This window comes from Galeopterus variegatus, unplaced genomic scaffold, assembly GCF_000696425.1.
Source record: "Galeopterus variegatus unplaced genomic scaffold, G_variegatus-3.0.2 Scaffold1523, whole genome shotgun sequence".
Taxonomy (NCBI): Eukaryota; Metazoa; Chordata; class Mammalia; order Dermoptera; family Cynocephalidae; genus Galeopterus; species Galeopterus variegatus.
The window spans coordinates 90,098-98,156 of record NW_007727634.1 but is presented as its reverse complement, the minus strand read 5'-3'; the positions used below and the strand labels follow the sequence as shown (position 1 = coordinate 98,156).

The 8,059-nt window shown below is 33.7% G+C and overlaps 1 protein-coding gene across 2 annotated transcripts in view; it reads left to right on the top strand.

The window, feature by feature from the left end:
- The window catches only part of NOX4 (NADPH oxidase 4), a 169,296-nt gene that overhangs the window by 102,496 nt on the left and 58,741 nt on the right, over window positions 1-8,059 (top strand). The window lies entirely within an intron of this gene.

The window sequence follows — 8,059 nt, the reverse complement described above, 5'->3', positions numbered from 1 at the left end:
CACACAGCTAGTTGGCAGTAGAGGTGAAATATAAACAGAGACCTACCAGTTTGAAAGACATGTTATTAGCTATTCTGCACTGTCTCCTGCCCTACCATCCATCCATGCTCAGGGCTTTCATTTGGGAAGCTGATGATTTGCCTCTTGTGGTTTACCAGCCTTAAGGATGAATGATGACTTAGGTTGGGTTTCCTGGGAAACAGACTGGGAGGCAGATATTTGCATGTAGGAGGGTTGTTGGGGAGAGTGCTTAGGATAACATTCAATAACAATTGAGGAACCAAGATGGCAAGGAAAAATTTGAACTGTGTTACATAATCACAGTAGAGGCTTCAGAAGATCTGACAGGAGCACTGCAGGTGAAACCATAGTTGAGAGTTGTCCTGTCTTGAAGTCAGGGGGCCAAAAGTGTATACCCTTCAGTTGACTTATACTTGGATTTGAGATGCCTCCAGGGCAAGGCATTTACACATGGGTGAGGAAGCTTTCTTCTGTGGATAGCAGTTCCTGGGGAAGTTCTCAATAGTGAGCCCTCAGCAGACAACACTTTCAGCAGCTGGGAGATTGGTGGATGAGTGTCTTGATCCTGAAAGATGGGGGGTACAGGAGAGGAGGGAGAGAATCTCAGCAGAGCATCATGGTGTCCATTATACATGGCATTTAAAAAAATATACCTCTTGTGAGATAAATCTACTTTTTTAAAACCTGAAATAAAATTTGAAACACNAAAAAATATACCTCTTGTGAGATAAATCTACTTTTTTAAAACCTGAAATAAAATTTGAAACACATTTGAGTCCTAGTTTATCTAAATTTGTTGAACTCAAAGACATTTATAGTTCAAACTACAAATTTATTTGTGTCAGAAAGCTCTAAAGCGTAGATTGTTTAAGTGACAAAGTAACCAAAATAATACAATTGATAACAAAGTTGGAACCAGAATCCAACTTCCCTGATTCTTCTCCCTCTTTAGACCTTTACAGACTTAAGACCTGTATAGAATTTTACATTTTGTTCTTTAACTATGTAGTGAATCTCTACAAGTGTTTTCCAGCTGTGCTCTGTAATTACCAAATTTTAGATTTTCTTCCAAGACACATCTTTTATTAAGGTATGGTCTCATCTAATTTAGGTGTATAAATCAGAGATGATTTTTGAAAGCTCAAATTTAAGAGATGATTAAACTACTGCTTATGATAAAATGTAGCATCTCTTCATATTTAGCTGAAGTAGACATTATGTTCATTAATATTGCTCATGAACTCTCATTTACAGAAATAATGCAGAACCTGCCTTTTTAATAGTAGTAATTGATTGAAGCTTACATTAATTTTTCTATATCTTTCCATTATTATTTTTATTCAGAAACAAACTTGTGCTTTCCTGACATATGTATTCTAAGTTGTGTGATTCATTGTTTTTAAACTTGAATAACCTGATTTCATGTATTTTTCCATGAGTCAGAGGCAAGTCTAGCCTCATTTGCCATCATTTTTCTGCTTTGTGTTTTTTTTAATCTCTCTATCAGTCTTTGGAAATAGTTTCTTCTAGTTCTCAGTGAAAACCAGACAAGAATTGCTATAAATCTCTCAAAGATTGTCAATATTTATTGTTATTGTTTACTTAATTCAATGGGTTTGGATGCAACCAGGAAGTCTGCATCAGCTGATTTGATCTCTGGTCATACTCTTGTCTATTTAACTCTTAAAAAATTGCTTTACTCTAGGACCTCACAAATCTTTTGCTTAGAAGGTTTAGAAACTCAGCTGGTATAGAGGATAGCCTAGCATGNAAATCTCTCAAAGATTGTCAATATTTATTGTTATTGTTTACTTAATTCAATGGGTTTGGATACAACCAGGAAGTCTGCATCAGCTGATTTGATCTCTGGTCATACTCTTGTCTATTTAACTCTTAAAAAATTGCTTTACTCTAGGACTTCACAAATCTTTTGCTTAGAAGGTTTAGAAACTCAGCTGGTATAGAGGATAGCCTAGCATGGCAACAATATGTCGTAAACACAGCCCAGGCACAGTGGCGAAAATTGCCCCAGAAGGACAGTATTGCTCATGAAACCTAACAGGACATCTGAGTTCTTTGAGAATTAAACATCATCTAAGTGCTCTAGTTTGGTTCTTTTCCAGGGGAAAAGAAAATATTCCCTCAGTGCCTAACAAGAGTCTGCATGATAAACATGAACTTAAATAGGTCAGTGTATTCAGAACAAATCTACGGCTTAATATTAAACTCAATTCATTCAATTGGTATTTTGGTATGCCTCTTTTTACCTAGGTACTAAAGAGGAAATAAGAAATAAAAGCTCTCTTCTTGACCCACATCCTCATTTCCCAGCCTTTAATTCCTTCCCTTTCATTTTCTCTTACATCAACTTTTCTCCACAGCACTTCACTGAAACATTTCCAAGGTCAGCAATGATCATGTTATTGCTACGTCCAGTGATCATTTTCCAATCCTTAATGGGCTTAACCTACCAGTAGCATTTAATACATCTTATCATTCACTTTATTCAAACACTTTTTAAATTTTGTTTCCAGAACATACACTCACCTGGCTTTTCTCCTAATTTTTTGGCTACTTTTACCCAGTCTTTCTTTTGCTCTTCTTTGTCATCCTTATGAGCTTCAAATAGCAGAACACTCCAGTATCCATTCCTTGAACCTCGTTTTGTTTTCTCTAGTTATACATATTTTCTGGTATTCTCATCCACTCTTTTTGATGCATCTGTACACTATCACCACCCAAATTTATATTTTCCAGCCCAGATTCCAACTCTGAAATTCAGGTTCATGTATCCAAGTGCCTACCAGATACTTANTCTTTGTCATCCTTATGAGCTTCAAATAGCAGAACACTCCAGTATCCATTCCTTGAACCTCGTTTTGTTTTCTCTAGTTATACATATTTTCTGGTATTCTCATCCACTCTTTTTGATGCATCTGTACACTGTCACCACCCAAATTTATATTTCCCAGCCCAGATTCCAACTCTGAAATTCAGGTTCATGTATCCAAGTGCCTACCAGATACTTAGACCTTCGTCTTTTACTTTGACTGATAAGGGAGTCATCGGATGGTCTGAGTAGAGAAATAACATGATATGGCTTACTTTTTAACAGGATCACTCTGGATGCTGTGTTAAGAGTAGATGAAGGGAAGCAAGAGCAGAAACAGGGGACCAGGTAGGAGGCTGTCATCCAGTCGAGGTATGACGATGGCTTTGACCAGGGTGGTGGCAGTAGAAATCGTGAGGAGTGGTCAGATTCTGAATACATTTTAAAGTTAGAGTTAATAGAATTTCTTCTATAGATTGTGAGTGGAATGTGAAAGAAAAAAGAGTCAAGGTTGACTCCAAAATTTTTGTCTGAGCAAAAACTCTTCAGAGTTCCATTAACTGAGATAGGGAAGGTAGGGCTGGAGAGAGCAGCTTCTGATGGAAATTTGTAGAAGTCAGTATTGGGCATGTTATTTTGAGGTAGCACTTGGTGTGCTTTCATTAAATATTTATTCAGTGAATGACTAGCATCTCAGCACTGCCTTCTACTATGAGTTATTCCTGCATTTAGAACCCTTTGCGTTCTTCCTCTGCTTGTCTTTGGGTGTGTGGAGTGATAGTTGCCTGGCTTGTGCTCAGGGCAAGATGAATCTGGAGTTTAAATTACCCCTTATACAGACATGAACAAAATTATTTTTTTTAATCATGAGCCCAACCCCAGCTTGCTCCTATTGCCTCTGAGAACTGAACTTTTCCAGTGTCATGATAGATATATGGGCTTGCTTCTCAAGGTGATCCTTTTCTGAGGGTAGTGGGATTTCAGCTTCATATGTTTTGTTCAGTCAGTACCTAAACCACCATTTCATCCACATTCCACCTTTCAAAATTTTGTCGACATTCTCCGTTTTTGTTATCACTCATCATGTTATCTTTGCCATTGTGGCTTGTATTTTTATATCCCTAAATGGTCATTTTTTAGTTTAGTTTTCCTGAGAGAATTGATATAAATGCATACATTCAATCCAAGTTAATAAAAATTCTTCTTAATACTCTTCCAGGATCTTTCTGTTTAATACTGAGAAAATTTTTTTTTCATTCAAATATACAAGTAAACATTTTTTCTTTTAGGTAAGCATGTAAGCATTAAAATTTTATATTTGTCAAAATGTTTACTGCCATGATGTTGCATTAATTGTGATGGATTCTGTGCTTCTGGCTTATTATCTCTGACCAGACTGTTAGAACAATCCTCATTTGTGAAATAACATGAATCCCTAGCATAGTTTCTGGAACATTTTGAACACTCAATAAATATTTGTTGAGTGTATAGATAAATTATAGAAAATTTGCCCACCTTTGATGCTGTTATTTATTTTCAGGTTTGTTCTCCAATGTTTTATTCAATGGATATTTATTTTATTCAACAGGTATTTATTTATTCAACTGATACCCTCTGTATCTTAGGTGCTATGGAATATATAATAATGATCCAGAAATAGTTTTTGATCTCAAGGCATTTATAGTCTATTAATACAGAAAAAAATTTACACAAAAATAAAGAGGTAGATTATAATAAGGAGAATAAAAGTCATACAAATAATTTGAAGGAAGTGAAGAATTTTCTTGGCAGGAAAAAATCACCATGTTTTCATGAAATGGTGGCATTTGAGATAAACCTTGAAAAGTTGCTAGTATTCAATGTGAGAAATGGAAATGAAGTCATTTTAAACCAGCAGACTAGTAAGTGGGGAGACGAAGGGACAGGAAAATGTATTAGTTGATAAATGTTGGTTTAGCTGGATTGTAGTGTATAAAGGAGAAACATGGAATACAAAACTGGAAAGAATTTGGAACAGATGTGTTTGGTCATAGGCCACAGGAAAGAAAGAATATGGGTATTTTTCCATAGGGAGACACAAAAGGTAAATCAATAAGACATTGCTGTGATCAGACACTTTCTTTGGAATGACTACTTGAAAGGACTTGAAAATTGATTGAATGCTGGCAGCAAGAAAAATAAGTAACATTACCCCGAGATTTAAGTCCCTGTTTTGAGGAAGAGGTAGGTTCCATTTCCAGATATAGGGAAATCAGAAGGAGAAGATGATTTCGGAAGTAAGATAACAGCTATTTTAAATATATTAAATTTAGAGTGAATTCCAGGTAGAACTGTCTAGCAGACAGTAGACAATGTGAAAATGAAGACCTGATAAAAATGATTAAAGAACATTATATTCTGTGATTATTTTCTCTGGTTTCACAAATCAAGTTAGTTGAAAATTTAGGTGCTATTATTTTAGAATCATTTTTATCTATTTTTGCAAGGCTCCTGATTTTAAAAGAAAGAAACAAAAAAAAAAATTCAGCTTTTGCATTTCTTTCCCATGTTGAATAAATCTTTGTGCAGTGACATCATTTTTACATTAATTCCCAAACATAAGATGAGTTACAGAATTTCTTTTTATATTTTTGTGAGACTGTTATAAAAGCATTAGTCATTTGTACACTTTAAAAACATAGTGCTATACTGAACAAATAATTGAAAAGGAAGGTTATATTTTTTTCCAAGATTTCAAAGTATACATACAGGTTTGTTGTTAAAGTCAAAATCTGCCACTTTTTATTTTTCTTGTCCTTAAATTTAGGTTACATGTATTCTGTTATTTACATTTAGGTCAACATGAGCCAAACTGCATTCTCTAAATATAGAAAACTAAAGTTAAGACTCAGCAATGTTTTAATGTTTACATTTAAATTAAAATGTAATATTAACGTCTAAAATTCCATCAAATTATAAACATAGCAAAGGCTTATAATAAAAATGTAGATGTGTATGAAATAATTATGAGAGTTCTCATTTTCTCTGTCTTCAATTCTACTTCTCAGGAGTTAATATTTCTAATAACTTATTATATATTCTCTTCAACTTTTTTCCATATATAGAGAAAAGAATCAATATCTCTTTTTATTTTAATGTGAGCTTAACCAAACATATTATTCTGCAAGTTTTTTAACTGAAAAATTGTCATTAGCATATTCTAGGAGAAACAATATAGACATATATATATATATATCTCTCTCAATACTTTTATTATCTCTTCCCTTTAATAAATTTTCTAAAACTACTAAAAAGACAGTGAAGAACCATTTAAGAATCATTGTGCTTTAGGAAACATTAGCGAATTTAAATATATATCTCAATACTTTTATTATCTCTTCCCTTTAATAAATTTTCTAAAACTATTAAAAAGACAGTGAAGAACCATTTAAGAATCATTGTGCTTTAGGAAACATTAGCGAATTTAAATATTATTTGTTCAAAGATACTAAAATGTGATTCTGAGATCTTCATTCATTTCTCAAATCATGTGTGCTGAAGTCATTCTTTATGTTATTCTGTGAAGGACCCCTTCAAATATGAGGAGGTATGCTTAAATAAAGACCATGTTGAAGTCTGTCTTCTTAAATTCTAGCTAGTTTGAGAAGTATCAGTGACTTATAAAGGTATCATTCCCAAGAGGTTGAGAGAAACAATATTGTGTTTTATCTATTCAAAACCAGATCAGCTTTTGAAGCTATGTTGATACATTTGGCCAACACTTAGGGAGGTTTACTCAGTCATACCCAAGGAGATATTAAACATCATATGTAATCACATTTTACAATGTCTGCACTGAAAGAATAGAACAGAGATATGAACATTTGGCAAAACGTATATTTTCTTATAGAATGCATTATGAGATTAAATCAATCCAGATGTGTACTCAGACGTAAAAAGACCAACTTTTTTTTGCTTCCCATTACGATATCTTCTTGGCTTAGATAATCTTTTCGTAACCTAAGAACTAGTTAACAATAAAGGAAACATCAAGAAGCATGTGGAGGATCAGATTTGTAACTCAGAGTTCTGCTGGGCTTCGTGCTTTCTGAGAGCTCCAACTTTTGTTACCCAGAAGCTCTGGCCAACCTTAAATACTATGAAGTGAAAATGGTGGGTGGTTTTAACAGACAATATCTCTTATTTGAAGATTTACTAATAACAAAACTGACTGCTCTGAGTTAAAAACCACAATTAAAAACCACAATGTAAATGAAATAACATCTCACAATTATAAACGAAGTAATGTCACAGTCATAGTGCAAATAATGTTAAAACAATATAATTTTTAAATATATAAATTTATTTGAGTATTTTATACTGCTGTTAGCAGTAATGATCCTATTAGAAACACTGATTGTAGAGTAGTAGTTCGGAAATTCCATGTTACATTAATTCCCGTCCTTCAACTTACATCATGTGGTTTTAGTTTGTTTTTAATTTATTATGTATAAATGATTAATACCTACATTTTAATTTAGTGTTTTCACTGATTTTCAAGCTACCTTTCCTCTTTGACTGATCAGTTGTTAACATATCTTCCTGGTATCTTTATCTTCCTTTATCTCCTCTTAGAGCATTCCTACAAGACCTACATTAATTGGTACACACAGTGAGCTCTGAGGTTTTAGACTTGCTGTATGTAACACAATCTCTAATCAAGGTGACCTTCAGAAGCACTGCCATTTTCTTTCATATGTGCCTTAAGCACTGCCATTTTCTTTCATATGTGCCTTAACCTTATACCCTTTTCCCCTTAATTCATACTGTTATACACAGACTCTGCTAAGCTTGAACAATATCTCTTTCTCCTCCATTTGATTTCTTATGCAGCCCACACCCATTTTCCATTCTTTGCTTTAATGGAGACTATGTAGTTTCATAGACCTGGATCCAAATTCTGTCTTATCTTTTTACTAGTTGTTTGACCATGGGCATATTGATAACTTTAAATTTGAATTACTCAATTTTCTTTTATATAAAAGACTACTCTGCAATGTTATTTTGAGATTGTAGAAATAAAGTACTTAGCTCTGCCCTTGGTATGTGGTACTTGATAAACGCTGGATGATCTTTTATCCATAACTCTTAAGTTAGATAAACTTTCAGAATTCAGAATTTGATGAACTTTAAAAGCTATGCATATTCCATACCTTACTTAATATCTCC